Raw genomic sequence first — 16,584 nt, 5'->3', positions numbered from 1 at the left:
TACATCACCACCTAACTAAACTATATGAAAATGTAGTATCTGCTCTTTGTATATGATATCAGTATTTGTCAATCCAGAAAAGCCTTGCTTGATAACACCATTTCTCCTAACTTTTAGAAGATATCAGAGAAGAAATTTGTCAGTGACACAGTACAGACTTGACTGAAGAAGGCTCTTCCACACAAGCCCCAAACTTTTTTTCCCCTTTCCTTAACCCATTCCAGTTATCCTTGAAAAACAATATAATGTGGGTAAGTAGCCCAGAAAATCAGACATAGATAACAGAACAGACTCATCAGTAGTTGGCACATCGGTCAAAATTACAAAGCATACATGGCATCTCCACCAATGTTAAACAAGATCTTCCTAGCTTCAGTAACTGTATACCCTTCACATCTCAACCAGGGTCCGTATCACTTCCCACTCCTGGTTAAACTATTCCACTAGCTCATTCCAGCCTCTCCTATCTAATACCTGCCCCAAAGTAACTCAAAGTGGTGATCAGAAGAGTTATGGATAGGACTTCCCTGGTGGCACAGTGGTTCAGAATCCGCCTGCCAATGCAGGGGACACGGGTGCGAGCCCTGGTCCGGGAAGATTCCACATGCTGCGGAGCAACTAAACCCATGTGCCACAACTACTGAGCCTGTGCTCTAGAGCCCACGAGCCACAACTACTGAGCCCGCGTGCCACAACTATTGAAGCCCACGCACCTAGAGCCCGTGCTCCGCAACAGGAGAAGCCACCACAATGAGAAGCCTGCGCACCGCAATGAAGAGTAGCCCCCGCTCGCCGCAACTAGAGAAGAGCCTGCATGCAGCAAAGAAGACCCAATGCAGCCATAAAAAAATAATTAATTAATTGATTATTTTTAAGTTATGGATATTTCTTAATTTAATGAAAATCTACTGAATAATTTTATAGATTTTCTCAACACTACCATCAGCTTTTTTCTAGTTATACCCTACTTTGTCACCTATAATTTTTCACTTCCTATTCACTGTCAGAGAAGTTACACTAAATATCCAACAGTTAAGTGTCACAAAAAAACTACAGTGAGGGCTTCCCTGGTGGCGCAGTGGTTGAGAGTCCGCCTGCCGATGCAGGAGACACAGGTTTGTGCCCCGGTCCGGAAAGATCCCACATGCCGCGGAGCGGCTGGGTCCGTGAGCCATGGCCGCTGGGCCTGCGCGTCCGGAGCCTGTGCTCCGCAACGGGAGAGGCTACAACAGTGAGAGGCCCGCGTACAGAAAAAAAAAAAAAAAAAAAAAAAAAACCTACAGTGAAAGTTTGCACTAACTAAAAGTTTATGCTGATAATAGTTTATAACTTGCCTTTTCTTCCATGGGGTATTTTGTCCTTTCCAGGACTCCTTGCTATTTATTCACCCAAATGCTCTTCCTTCCCTCCACAACAGCCCAACGTCAGAGAGAGAGAGAGATCTCATTTTTTTAATGGGAGAAACAAGGCTAATAGCTTCTGAAATATTTCCTTACTTCCATATGACTCAAGTATAAGTTTTTAAAGGTCAATGCACTTATCATTTATCTCCCTTCCCAATTTTTGGGCCAAATTTCTGCTTCTCCTGGGTCAGTCGGGGCCCAATAATTTAAAAACCTCACCACTGACTTAATGCCACAGCATCAAGTCTCACCACTTCTCAGTCCCATCCCATCAACTCACCTCTACTGACCTAATTCATCTTGTACCATTTTTTTAATCCCAGTCTCCAACTTCTTTTTTAACTCACATCTTTAAGTTGTCCTTGACTCTCAAAAGAATAAACCTTCTCCAAACATATCTCCAACTTTCTTCACCCCTCCTTCTATTCCTACTTATGGGTTATCCTGGCTATACCCATGTCTGGCCTACTCTACCAAGTTCATCTACCCCATGGTAGATAAGCTTGGTTGAATTCTCTTTCCATGGTTCAAACCCTGGTAATAAAAATAAATAGATGTTGGACTTCCCTGGTGACACAATGGTTAAGAATCTCCCTGCCAATGTAGGGGACACAGGTTCGAGCCCTGGTCTGGGAAGATACCACATGCCACGGAACAACTGAGCCGGTGTGCCACAACTACTGAGTCTGCACTCTAGAGCCCGTGAGCCACAACTACTGAAGCCCGCGTGCCTAGAGCTCGTGCTCCAGAACAAGAGGAGCCACCGCAATGTGAAGTAGTCCCTGCTCACTGCAACTAGAGAAAGCCTGTGTGCAGCAATGAAGACCCAATGCAGCCAAATATAAATAAATTTTTAAAATAAACAAATAGATGTTAAGCACTCAAATATACGAAACCCTTAATATATCCCTAAGTAAAGCAACTGCCTAGATAAAGAAATCATAGCAAACTTTAATCATATTGAGAATGAAAAGCCAGTCTTCACCTACCACTGCCCCAAAGAGGAACATATGTATATGCTCAAAAGGAAAGACAGAGCTTGATGGTTGCACTTAATCACTTTCCATAATTCCAAACTAATGAGTAGACTACCGACAGAAAATCTTGGCGGGGGGGGGGGGGGGGGGGAGGGAGAGGGGGAGAAGTAGAACTAACTAGGAAGTTAAGGTTAAAATCCGAGGCCACCCATCTAAAACTTCCAAATAACAAGCCAGAGAAATTCTTTATATAAAGCCCTTCATCTCATCGTCTTCTTTGAGGAGAAACTACTCCCTGCCCTTGAAATAAATATAAACTGATTTTTTTTTGCAGCTTTATCATCTTTAATGTAGTTCTTCTGGGTTTTCTTAGAAACCCAGAGTCCCAACTCTCCTGGTCTTATTTTAACGTGTCTCCCTACCCTTGCCCATTTCAATAATAACTTGTCTGTCCAATCATAAAGGACTTAGTTTTAATTCTACTCTATACTTTTCCATCTCAATCTCCCCATACCTTTCAACAAAGCAGTGATTCTCAACTGGGAGATGGAAGGTATGCAAAGTTTGAAAATGTGCATTCGGTGTTATAATTTTATATTTGTCAAATGGAAAAGGAAAACATCTCATTGTTTAGGTTATTTATATTCAATAAAACTGGACAACATGGGTAGGGGCGGGGGGCAGAGAAAGAAGTATGCCTGGTTTGGAAGGATTATCGACATCTCTGTGATGGGGTAAGATTTCTTATGGTCTCTCAAAAGGGAGTTTATCATATTGTTTATGACGGATGAGAAACACTGCAACAGAAATTAGTCCAGCTGTCTAAGACATAAAATTACATAAACTGAACTACAGACATCCATTCTCCCTTTACAGATTTCTCTGTACTGTCCATCCTCTTAGAAGATAACAGACGAATGCCATATTGACAAAAACTGATCTTTTCTGGGGCGTTAATATGCACTTTTAGAAAGTAGCAGCCATGCCCACTTAACCTCTAACTGCTCAAAGAACAAACTATTTTACTTCAAAGTATTAATCTTGTTATTGGAAACTATCATTTCAAGAGGATCAGCGCAGGCAGGCAGGCAAACATAAACAGGATATGGAAACAAGATGGGTAGAAGCAGTTTGAAGAAATCCCTTGAAAATAAAATAAACCAGAAGGCTTGACATGAAAATCACCAACATAATTTTAAAAGAGGAGGATTTAAAAACTGTACCATGGAGACATTTGTGAAAACCAAAGGGTCTCAAATCTTATAAAGAAATGGGAAATAAACATCCAAGGTGAATGGAATCACAACTTAGGGTCAGCAGAGGATCAGGATGGAAGGACACAGACCATAAGAAATAGAGCTATTAACTTGGAGCCACCCAGGAGATTCTCCTCACGAAGATCGAGATCCTAGGCCATTTTCTCTATCTTCACCATTCTCAATTCCAAATGTATGGCTACTCTGTTTTTGTTTTCCCAATTACCGAAGAAAGCACTCAAACCTCAATCAGGAGTATGGACATTTGGGGCAAACATGGCTGGTAAAGTGAGTCCTTCTGAATAAACAGGGAAAGCAAAATAGGCAACTATGAATGCTAAAAGCATGTTCGTATGTTCAAGGGGTAAAGGAGAAACTACAGAAATTATATGTACTCATGTGGAAGGGAAGGGGCAAGGTAAGGAAGTGCGGGGTTGACGGAGAGGGAGACGCGACTGGGGGCGGGGGTGGCGGGGACCCGGGTGCATTACCTGCTCATACTGCCAGGGCTGGTGCCAGTAAGGCCCACACAGCAGAGGCGGGAGATGTCGGGCAACTGGAGCCCCCAAAATGGAGGTGAGGTACATGCTCTTGAGGGAGTGAGCTAGCGGGGTGCCCTCCAGGGTGGGGATGGCCAAGACGGGAAGATGCGGGGTGGGGGGGTGTGGATGCCCGGGTGGGAGCAATGTGAGGGTGGAAGCTACAGGCGGGAAGGCCCGACTAGCCCTTAGGTAGAAAAAGAGCTGTGCCTCACCTCAGCAAGGTAAGAGAGGTGCCTTTACCTGCAGCGGCCGTGGGGGGCCGGTTCGCCCCTCTCGCTGTCTCTCCAGCACCAGTTCCCCCTCCTCCTGCGCAGCCTAACTTGATGCTCCTGCCCGCCCCGCGCCCTCATTCGCTAAACTCCACTGCCACTCACAGTAGGGTCAAACACGCAAAACAGCGCAATGGGCGGGACTAGACAGAGCTTCCCCCTCCCCCGCCACCGCGAGGTTAGGTTGAGAGTGCACGGAGAGGCCTATCCGGTTTCCAGGGCCGAAGCGAAGCCTGCAGCTTGCTTGAAAAAAAAAAAGGAGCCTGGCCAGCGGAACGGTCTCAAGCTGCGGGAAACTAGTCCTGGCGATTAAATCCCCCCACCACCTACACTGTTTTCTGTACACCAAAGAGCGTAAACTCGGGAGGGAGGGTTCCACACTAGGCCAACTCCGCCTCCCTCTGAATCCCCTGCCTTCTAGCAGCACTGTCAACTCCTCTGCTGTAGTGACTGCACCTTATCCCACGACCCATTAAAAGGGGCCAAATCTTCCGTCCATCATGGGAGTGAGTCAGCCCAATTGCTGGAACATGGGGCCTTTTACTCTTAAAAGATAAAGTGCTCTCTCTGCCACAAGCCAAACTGCATTCTTGATAGCAATGAAAAACAGCCATGAGACGTGTAGAGGAAACTCTAAGTAGCTCTGAAGTTCAGTCTTGCTAAAGTGTAAATCACAAAGAAGAAATCAGAGGGAGATAAGATTGAAGGGATAGGTAAGGGCCATACCCTTCAAGGAAAAAAGCCTTGAACACCATGTTAAAGCATTTTCTTCTAGGTGGATGAGGAGCCACTGAAACATGGAACGACATAATCAGAAATGCATTTTAGTTAGCTAACTCGCTGTTGGATAGAGAATAGATTTGGGGGATGATGGAACAGGGGACACAGAAAGTAGTCAGGAGGCTGGCTGCTGTGGTAAGTCCAGAAAAGAGTTGTATTGTGGATGCTTGCTGGGTTTTTTTTTTCCTGCTTCCCCCTTCCTATATTGGGAGAATAGCGCAAGGTTAAAAGTCTTCAATGGAAGAGTGGATCTTAATCCCCACTATAGAGCTGGGATGGGTGGGTGGGGGTACTGAAATGAGGGGCAGAGTCCCATCTCCTCTCCTTGTCGGAGAAGTACGCACATGACCTAGCCTAGTCTAAGTGGACACTCCTGTGGAAAACCTTGACTTTGCAGTGGTAATACAAAGATCCAGAACCAACCAGTTAGACAATATTCAGCAATGTCAGACACTGGAATTCTGCAGCATCATAAACAGACTGTTCAGGGCTATGATCCTGGCCACATTCTCCATGATTCCAACTTCCCTTGGTTTCAGATCATTTTCTAAATCAGATTCTCTAGCATTCCCACTGATTTTGTGAGCCACGCAATATCCTTCGAGTATGTTCCCCTTCTGCTTAAGTTAGCCAAAAGATGATTTCTGTTGTTTGCAACCAACAAGATGATTAGAGCCTGAATCATAGCAAAGTGGTTCAAAAGGTAATGATAGGAAGGAAAGGCCAGAGCGGAATAATACTTACGGGATAAAAATTGGTAAAACCTAGAGTTTACAGGGAAAGACGAGTTCAGCCATGTTTAGTCTGAGTTGCCTATAGCATGTTAAGTAGTGATAATCAATAGAAGGTTGGATTATAAATATAAAAGTTGGCTTGGTGACAGAATTATCAGTATCAAAATAGTTTTAAGAGTGGAGATTACCCAGGGAGTATGAAGAGCAGAGCTAGTAGATGAAACACTGCACCAATACTGTTGGGGAGACAACAGAGAATGTGAGGGGTCTGTGAAGAACTGGATGTCCATTCCAAAGAGAGCAGCTGCTATTCAGCTCTAGTTAAGTGTTGCCATATGGAAACACACATCCAAGATTGAGAGAGAACTTCAGGTTTTTCAAAAGCCAGAAATACAGAGTTTTATGTAAATCTTCTGGGTTTTAAATGCAGACAACTAATTTTTTTAAATGTTTTAAACACTATGCGTTAGAAAAAACACTTAGCTGGAAACCCCCAAATTTGAGATTTTCGGTGTAGAGTGAAAAAAGCTAAAGGGGAACCCAAGAGAACATCAGGATTTAAGAATCAGAATAAGCCACACCTACTAAGCAGGTAGAGAAGGCAAAGCTAGAGAAGCAGAGAGTGCAATATCACCGAAGCAAAGACAGTAGAGTGTTGCCGAGGGAAAGAGCGATCAGTTGGATTGAACAAAGCAAAAATGTCCAATAATATAAGAACTTTAAAATGTCCATTGGATTTAATGCATCTCTACTTTTCACTGTCAAGCTAAGAGTAATCAGTCCCATATGAGCTTTCATAGTATTTTTGTTAAGTACTCTTTGGGGATAATTATCTTCTACTTCGTATTTTAGTTATATTTGTATGTGGAGGTATGATGAGCTTAAAGTCAGAGGGATCTGGGTTCAAATTTCTGTCCCACTAAGTAAATAAATCTTTCTCAGTCTAGTTCATTCCTGTGTACAAAGGGGGGTCAAATTACAGGGCCATTAATGAGGATTAATGAAACATCTCGCACACTTCTTGGTATGTAACCACTATTTCTAGGAGGTACTCAACGAATGTTGCTGGATAGACTATTTGGAAAAAAACTGTTTTTGCCAGTGTCTCTACCTACCTTGGAGATGCTAGGCAGCCTTAGAGGGAATCACCACCCAGATGAATGGCCTTCAAAATAATTCATTAATTTCAGCAGGCTAATATCTATTGAGCTTGAATATGCACTGTAGCCCTTGCTTCCTCTACATTAAATCTAATTTACAGCAAACAGGAATAACTATACTTTAGATTCTAGCATCTAAAGATCATGTTCAACTAACCGGCTTCAGTCAGCCTAACCTGCTACAGATGTTCTAAGTCACTAGCATCCAACTTTGAGTAGTGAGAGACCTAAATTAAAACTCTCAGGGTGCCAAGGAAGGGTCATAAAGATTTCAGAAACACCCTCGCCGCCCAAACACTTTTTTCTAATGGCTTCCAGGACATCACACTTTTCTGATTTTCATTCTACCTCTCTGGCCAATTCTCCTTTGCTATTCTTCTCCTCTACCGGCCTTTAATTGTTGAAGTTCACCAAGCTTTGGTCCTAGGCCTTCTTTTTTTTTTTCATTCTATACTTTCTTTTCAAGAAGGTCTAATTCACGTACAAGGTCTCAATTCATTATTTTCTTCAACAAACTATCTATATACTTACGTCTCTCATTTATATCTCTGGGCAAGACGTCTGAACTCCAGGCCTGTTTATTCACTTGCTTACCCAATAGCTCTTCCTGATAGTCTCTCCAGTCTCCCTGGCTGACCCACTCGTCCAACTCTCCCTATAAGCTTGAGGCTTATTACCTCAAGGAGACTGATTCCTTGGTAGTCTCCTCCATCCACACCACCACGCGCACACACACACAGAGGGTAATCATCCTCCAGCATCTCCTATTCAGTCATGGCTGTAGAGACCAGAAACTCTCTTCCTTACCACTCCTAACCAATATTTTAAAATCCTACCTTTACCTCCTAAACATCCCTCAAATCCATCCACTTCTGCCTCTACTACCATTCTGGATCAATTTACCATCCTCACTTCCCTGGACTATTGCAATTGCCTTCCAACTGGTTCCCCATGGATTTTCCCTATTTAATTCTTACTTATCCTTCAAAGCTCATTTCAACATCGTCATTTCAAAGAAAAGCTTTCCCTGAGCTCCCAGACAAAAAACAGCCAAACTTGTTGAATGTACATTACGTACCTGGCCCTCTTCTAAACAATGAAAATGCATCAGCAGTTTCAATTTTCTGAAACTTGAAATAACTATATTTTACAGATGAGGAAACTGAGGCACAGAAAGATAAGCAATTTGCCCAACATTCCACGGCTAATGAAAAGCGGTGCCAGATTCAAATTTAGTCAGTGTGGCTTCTGAAGTCACATTCTTAACCACCCAACTATACTATGGTGTAGGCTACATGCCCCTATTACAAATTCTCTTGTAACATCCATAATTTCTCTTTTGTAGTACTGAATAACTGATTATATAATTCATTGTTTGATATCCATCCTCCCTCACCCCCATATTAGAATGCAAGTTGCACAAGGGCAAGGCCTGTGTATGACTTATTACAATATTTCCTTGGCTTATCAGGTGGTAATGGGCACTCAGTGTACTTCTGTGAAGGAATGCATTTTCAACTTCCAGCCAAAGGTGTGTGGTAGTGGGGCTGTGGAGGGGTAATGCAGAGGTATCTGACCAAAACCAAGGGCTTCTCCAGACTGCTGAGATAGTAAACAGGCAGTGACACATTTCCTACCAGAAACATTCAGAAGAGGCATCGCAAAATCTTAAGCATCTTCACTTTTTAGGACCTGTAGCAGACACAGCTTTCAGGTATAGCAAAAGAAGCTGCATCCAATACACATAAAAGACTATTTTCTATAGTGTGGTAATCACTATTGAAAGCAATGAAATTTTAGTTATCTCCTTTAGGCTTGGGACCATAAAGCCTCAGTGGTGGCCAATTTGAAACTATGGCAAGAAGTGAATGGATGAAACCATACCCATATGACTCAAAAATAGGGCATGGATTCATTCTTAAGTCAGCCTCATTGTAGATTTTTTTCCAGTAAAACTCTGGAGTTTTGGTCTAAGTCTGAAGACAGAATGTAAGAACCTAATCTTTAAGGATCACTGCCCTGAGGTCAAGTGAGACTGGATCTGGAGAAGTTCCTCTTCACTGGCACATGTTCACCAAGGTGAAAATAATATTCTAGGTTCTAGATGAGGAATATCTAACTGGATTAATATATCTACCTTGTGTGACACCACTTTTGGACATCCAGTGTAAATAATGATATACATAATTTTTTTTTTACTGAGGTAATACTGATTTATAATGTTACATAAATTTCATGTGTACATTATTTTTCTACTTCTGTATACACTACAGCGTGCTCACCACCACAAAGTTACTTTCCATCCATTGCCATACAGTTGATCCCCTTTGCCCATTTTGCCCTCCCCCCATAATATATATATTTTAGGTAACAGAGTCCTGTTCCTCTTTATGCTCTCCCACACCACCCTCGCATGCCCTACTTTAATTGGGCCAAGTATACATATATTTTTTCAGCCTGACAGAAAAATATAAATATTTACTTACTTTTTTTTGGTGGGGGGGAACACTGCATGGCTTGCACAATGTTCCCCGACCAGGGATTGAACCTGGGCCACAGCAGTGAAAACCCGGAATCCTAACCACTAGGCCTCTAGGGAACTCTTACTCAATTATTTATGAGGGATTGTTTTCACTGCAACATTTATGCTAAAAAAAAGTATGTGTGGCTGGGGGGGAGAAACACTGTTATCACACTTGTGCCTCTAGGCACAAAAAAATGACCCAGCGACATGGGACTGATGGAAATTCAGTTGGCTAGTTTGACTTGCATAGGCTAAAAAATGGAGTTATTTGCAAGACTGACCAAGTGATTTTCCTCTGTAGAGCTTAAAGTATTTCACATAATCTTATCTTCAAAATAACTAAGTTAAGGCTTCCCTGGTGGCGCAGTGGTTGAGAGTCCGCCTGCCGATGCAGGGGACACGGGTTCGTGCCCCAGTCCGGGAAGATCCCACATGCCGCGGAGCGGCTGGCCCCGTGAGCCATGGCCGCTGAGCACGCGCGTCTGGAGCCTGTGCTCCGCAACTGGAGAGGCCACAACAGTGAGAGGCCCGTGTACCGCAAAAAAAAATAATAATAAAATAAATAACTAAGTTAAATAAAAGAAACTATTTTTTTTCCTTTTAACAGAAATACAAAGACAAAAAGAAATTTTACATTCTCAAGGTTCTACAACTGCTAAATACACAGCTTTAACAGGCTATGGAATGCCTACTCGTCTAATGTTGTGGTCAAAGACAGGTCTCCTACAGGGGTCAGCACTGAATTTCTAAATGTAGGGAGACGATAATGAATGAGGCTTTGAAGTCTGACAGATCAGAGTCCTACTCCTGGTTAAATGATCTAACCTCACTGTCTTATTTTTTCTCTTCTGTAAAATGAAAGTAACATCACATACATTTCCAGGGTTATTCTGAAGATTAAAAGATAATGTACAATGTTTGGCACACAGTAGGCAAATAAAAAGGAATTTATTATTCCCTGTCCAATAATTTAAAAACAGTACCACTAAAGGTTTCTCTCAAAGCAAAATTACTCCTTAGAGGTTTGGCTGAGCTGATCTGCTAAGCAGAATGGTGGGATACTAAAATAGATGCAAAAGTTTCATAATTAGAATAGCAGGACTGCTGGGCAGGATCAAAGGACTAGTACTACTGTGCTGAGAAAGCAGTATAACCCTTTAACCTCAAAACCACGGAACAGACTTCAACCAGCACGGGTGGCTAGGCCAACATGCAGGTAATTCAATTAATCATTTTTTGTGTTTGTATGAAGGATGCCAGTGTCTAAATACTCCATTTACTTCACAATGCCTGCCTGTGGGAACTTACAGTTCTCCAACTGACTAGGTTATCCCTTGGTAGCTCACATGCCCAGACCCAGGTACCTCAACTTTTGACTCCCATGACTTTCAGAAAAGCAGTGAATGGAAGTGACCACTACCCATATATATTTAATTCCTCATGGAAAAGGTCCCCCCAACAGGAGGCATACCTGAAAAACAGGCAGAAGCACTACACTTTATCGAAAAACTAATATGTAAATAAACAAAGAATGACTGTGTACTGAGTGGAAGCAATGAAGAATAAAACACTGGGGACTTCCCTGGTGGCACAGTGGTTAAGAATCCGCCTGCCGGGCTTCCCTAGAGGCACAGTGGTTGAGAGTCCGCCTGCCGATGCAGGGGACACGGGTTCGTGCCCCGGTCCGGGAGGATCCCACATGCCGCGGAGCTGCTGGGCCCGTGAGCCATGGCTGCTGAGCCTGTGCGTCCGGAGCCTGTGCTCCGCAACGGGAGAGGCCACAGCAGTGAGAGGCCCGCGTACCGCAAAAAAAAAAAATAGAATCCGCCTGCCAATGCAGGGGACACGGGTTTGAGCCCTGGTCTGGGAAGATCCCACATGCCGCGGAGCAACTAAGTCCGTGCACCACAACTACTGAAGCCCACGTGCCTAGAGCCCGTGCTCTGCAACAAGAGAAGCCACCGCAATGAGAAGCCCACGCACCGCAGCTAAGAGTGCAACTAGAGAAAGCCCACATGCAGCAACGAAGACCCAATGCAGCCAAAAATAAATAAATAATTTAAAAAAAAAGAATAAAACACTGAAAGTTCAGTGTTCATGCAACTTGGTAGCTCCTATTCAAAAGTCCTGAAAAATCTTCCCAGTCATTCAGTTTATTTAGATGGATGTATATCTGATATACATCTGATACCTGTAATAGAACATGAAAATCATAGAATATGTGAAGTATGACTTTCATGTTCTATTACAAAACTCTATTATGATTTGGTTCTAAGTAGGCAGCCAAACTACTGAAATCACTGATTTCTTCTAGAACCAACAAGAAATTCCCATATTACTAATGGGACTGGGTACTTCAGAATACCCATGTCCCAAAAGAATAATCCCTAAAGATATAATGTATCCCCGAAGTATGTAGTGGAGGGAAAAAAGGAGGCAGGATATTCCAAAGGTTTCTCTAATGACCATGAGAGACAATTTAAGAAACCCCAAAGACTTTACAGGTCTTGAATATCCTCCCTCTAAGGTGAAATTAAGAATTCAGTTAATACATATTCTTTCTCAGAGAGTTACTGATATAGTTTTAGGAGAACTACAAAACAAAACAAAAAGGTGTTGTTATTATGGAGTTACTAATTACTGGAATATTGGGACATTGCCTAAAGGATTAGAACTATCAGATTTAGGGTGCTGACATACAGTGGAGGAAAGAAGCACAGTTCTATTATTATCTAGTAATTTCAGTAGTATGTCATTTAATTACCTTTTTAAAATGAAATAAAGTCTGAAAATACCAAATAAAAAGAAGCCATACACAATAAATTTCTCTGGAAATGTACTGAGGGAATAAAATCAGGAATGGTTCATTCTTTCAGTTACGAAGCCAATCTTTTCTTAAAAATTACACAGAAGAGTAAGTAATGTTTAAAATCCTTGGTTTGATGTTGAAATATTTTTGTACTTTTATTTGAACATGTTCTGGGAACTCTTTTCAAACAAACTAGTGAGAATATACTTGGTAAGTCTGAATAGGAAGAGGCTAGAACATTGTCTAGGCTTCCTACACTGCTCTACTGCTTGGAATACACTCCTGGATTCATCCCTGCTGAAGGTGAATGCAAAGAAATTATCTATGCCAGTCTTTCTGTTTACGCCTGCTAGGATTTTTATTATCATGTAATGTACATTTGTGGGTAGAAATTAAGTGCTTTATTTTTAAAAGTCTCCTGCTGCGATCTGAAAGCAAGAATTAACATATTTTAAAGTTGAGCATTTTGCTTCATGCGTCGTTCAACAACCAAGAGTCCAGTGAAGGATAGAAAGTGACCGGTGATAAAAGGGCAAAAGAAATGTTACCTATTGAACAGCTTAATGAGAAATCTCAGAGACTACAAAGAGGTGGACTTATTTTGCAATACAGAGACAATGAAAATCTTCAAGACAAAATGAATTAGTTTTTTAGGCAAAAAACAGAGCCAAATTACAACTTCATACAAGTGTACACACAAAACAGAGGTTAATGCTGGGGGAAGGTTATCCAGGATAAAATTCAAAATGTAATAAATGGTTAAATAAACCTTTAGGCAATAGTAAATGGTTCATACAACAGCTCTGTTATATAGAAATACAACTGTTGGGACCTCCCTGGCAGTCCAGTGGTTAAGACTCCACGCTTCCACTGCAGGGGGCGCGGGTTCAATCCCTGGTCAGGGAACTAAGATCTCACATGCCGCTCTGAGCGGTCCAAAAAAACCCAAAAAAACAAAAAACAGAAATACAACTGTTACTCGGGTATTAGGCACCAAAGGAAGTATACTTTGAAAATTAGGATCTCTGCATTCTTAAGCAGCCTCAAGACAGATGCAAAAAGGGACAATGTAAGTGAATTAAAACAAAAGGCAAAGTGAACAAAATTGTAACAGAAGGATGAAAGGAAGAGCACCAACTCTGTGAGAAAGAGAATAAATAATTAATTAAAGAGGAGATACAAAAAGTTAAACTGAGTAAGATATGAAACGATAGTCTATCAATAGACTGAATGCTAAAAGTAAAATAGTAAATACTAAGTTGGTTACAGTAGTGCAAGGGTAGGTCGAGCAAAGACCTACAGATCAGGGGCTGGCTCGAATGCAACTCCAGAAGTGGAGTGACTTCTAGGGGTGAGGGTAGAGGGTCCAGAAAAATATCTGTCTTCTGTTTATCCTTCAGGTATTAGGCTAAACCTAAGCTCAGAAGATAGCTTAACTCTTGCAGGACTGTGGACAAACAATATCTTCAAAGCATTTAGTATTCATCTGAACACTGTGAAGATGTTACAGTCCTTCCACAGATGAGAATATCAAATCCCATTCTTTCAGTAAGCAAGCGCAGTGCTTGGCACCCACAAATTAATCTTAAGAGGTAGTTTTGCCCAGAAATACTGCACCCTTTCCAAAGGAGATGTGTACAATGGTTTCTTTTAAAGACTAAGCCCCATCGCCATCCTACCTTACCTTCAAAAAATCAACTCTTTACATAAAATGGCAAATTTTTCTTGTTATAAGCAAAACTCTGAAGTGGTGGTTACCACAATACCAAGATTCTTCCACCCCATCACCCAGCGGGTGCTGCAGAGAAGGCTGTCCCAGGAAATACAAGATCTGTGTTTCCTGGTGATTCACAACCAGCTCAGCAGATTTCTATTTCTATCACTTTCTATCCATGTCTAAATGGATTTTGTCAGTTTTGGAACTGACACACTCAAAAGGCCACATGTGGGCTTCCCTGGTGGTGCAGTGGTTGAGAGTCCGCCTGCCGATGCAGGGGACACGGGTTCATGCCCCGGTCCGGGAAGATCCCACATGCCGCGGAGCGGCTGGGCCCGTGAGCCATGGCCGCTGAGCCTGTGCGTCCGGAGCCTGTGCTCCACAACAGGAGAGGCCACAACGGTGAGAGGCCCGCGTACCGCAAAAAAAAAAAAAAAAAAAGGCCACATGCACAGTATAGATCACACACGGGGAAGGTGACAACTGTGCAAGTACCCATGCAGTGCTCCATCAAATCCCTTATCCCAATCCACTACTCCTTTACTACTGCAGTTTTAAACCTTCCCCCAAGCCTGTCTTTACACACACAGCTACCCTCTCTTTGGCCAATGTCTTTCATCTTGCCTTGCAGACCTACTGGCATATCGCTCTTGCGACCTGACTTCTCAAATGAAAAATGTTGTTTCCCTTATCATAATTTTTCTTTTCTTTTAAGGGGTGGGATAACCCAAAATACTTGGAATGAGAAGCGTCCCATGTTCTGACCCTAAGAGGCGGACCACAGTTTGTTCTGACAACTATTTGTTGATTAATACAAAAGAAATTCCTAAGCAGAAGACGTTATCTAATGAACTAAGAGAGAACGTTATTCAAATCACAAACTCACCTTCTAGCACCTAAAGTGCCCCACACCAGATAGGACCTCACGTGATGCTAAGGATAACCAGTTAGAGAATCCCCGACTGAACTGACAGGTTCAGAACAACATGAAGAGTAAACAATCTGTGGATGCTAATGTGATGGTAGGGTGTAGTAGACAGATAATGCAGCTCCTCTGGTGTTTGGGGCGTTCCACTATGTCTATTCTTTAAAAGAAAAAGACATCAAGTTCTAAGTCTTCGACTTCTGGGTCACTGTGCTCAGTCATTGAAAAGAGATTGGCTCACTAAACATCTATACACCACTATTCACCTCTTCCTTGAAGACCTTAATCATTTAGGACTGACCCTTAAAAGGTAGGAGCTTCTGCATCTGCACAGCTGCTGCAATGGCAGGGAAATTTCCTGCGACACTAGAGACAGGTAAATAAAGAAATTGCATTCGCTCCGAGGTAGGGGGAGGGGTCTTCTGGCACTGAAGAGTTTACATAATGCAACAGAAAACCAGTGAGCTCTGCAGACTTGTCAATGGAGATGCAAGGCTTGAGCTTCTCTCTTCCCACATCTCTGAACACGTCCAAAAACCTGCTCTGCTCTGCTCTCCCAAAGATCCACAGAAATTACACCTAAGAATGCAAAACAATCTGCACAGGCTCACCCCATGCTCTCTTACCCACCTTTATTGCTAAAATGCAAAAAAAAAAAAAAAGCAATTAAAAAAGAAGAAAAAATCCCTAACCTCCCACTTCTGAGTCCAAAGTATGGAGTATCCAAACGGAGCCGGGGAGTTTTCCCTCCTCTGAAGGGGCAAAGGGAACAAGGAGCTGCCTCAAATCTACACGATACCCAGCAATGCAATGACAAGCCCTAAAAACTTCGCAGGGGCCGGCGCAGCCCCGTTCGCGGCTCGGCCCGACTCGGGCCCCTCGGCCCGGCAGCCGCCCTCTCCCCCGGCCTCTCACAAAGGAGAATGGTTCAGTCCAGAGCATCACCCAGCACCTGATCCCTTACAACTGGGGGACGGGCAGAGGGCGGGGGCGCGAGGAGGAGAATGAGTTATGGAAGCCAATTCTAAGAGCCTCAGCTTTTGCAAAGACTCTTGGACCAGCACTGAGCGGCGGGCGTGAGCGGAAAGCCTACCTGAACAAGTCCTGGTGCTTCCTTTCCAGCCAGCGTTTCAATTCACCCTTTCGGAGAACAAGGCGCCTTCCGGCGGAGCATGGCCAGCCCTCGGCTCAATCTAGCTTGCTAGTAGTCCATTCTCCCTCGCTCCGCCCACCTACGCTCCCACCCACCAATGGCAGGGCCTACGCCCCGCCTCTTCCAGCAGGGTAGTGTGAGTGCCATCCAGGAAGTCTCTTGAGGGTGGGAGGGCCTAAAAGGCTGAGGCAACCACAAATATGCCTGATTGAAAATAAAATTTGGCGGTAGCTCGGCTCTGACGGCTCTCAGTTCACGGACTTTCAGAGCTCTCGGCATCTTTTCTTGATCCCCGCAGTTGGGGGCGCTCTAAACGAAAACAACGTTTAGTTACC

The 16,584-nt window shown here is 43.1% G+C and overlaps 1 protein-coding gene across 8 annotated transcripts in view; it reads right to left on the bottom strand.

Moving 5' to 3' along the window:
• Positions 1–16,273, bottom strand: part of CHD8 (chromodomain helicase DNA binding protein 8) — a 56,455-nt gene extending 40,182 nt beyond the window's left edge. For 4 of the 8 annotated variants that reach the window (XM_060096493.1, XM_060096497.1, XM_060096496.1 and 1 more), the window contains exon 1: positions 16,190–16,273. The gene's annotated coding sequence lies outside the window, so the exon portion shown is untranslated. Of the gene's footprint in view, positions 1–4,390; positions 4,500–16,189 lie in introns of those variants that run through there. The other 4 variants (XM_060096495.1, XM_060096499.1, XM_060096494.1 and 1 more) reach the window with 2 other exon arrangements.
• Between the last annotated feature and the right edge of the window lie 311 nt (positions 16,274–16,584).

This window comes from Mesoplodon densirostris, chromosome 4 (assembly GCF_025265405.1).
Source record: "Mesoplodon densirostris isolate mMesDen1 chromosome 4, mMesDen1 primary haplotype, whole genome shotgun sequence".
Lineage (NCBI taxonomy): Eukaryota > Metazoa > Chordata > Mammalia > Artiodactyla > Ziphiidae > Mesoplodon > Mesoplodon densirostris.
Note: the sequence above shows the minus strand (reverse complement) of the source record. Positions and strands in the feature narration are given on the sequence as shown.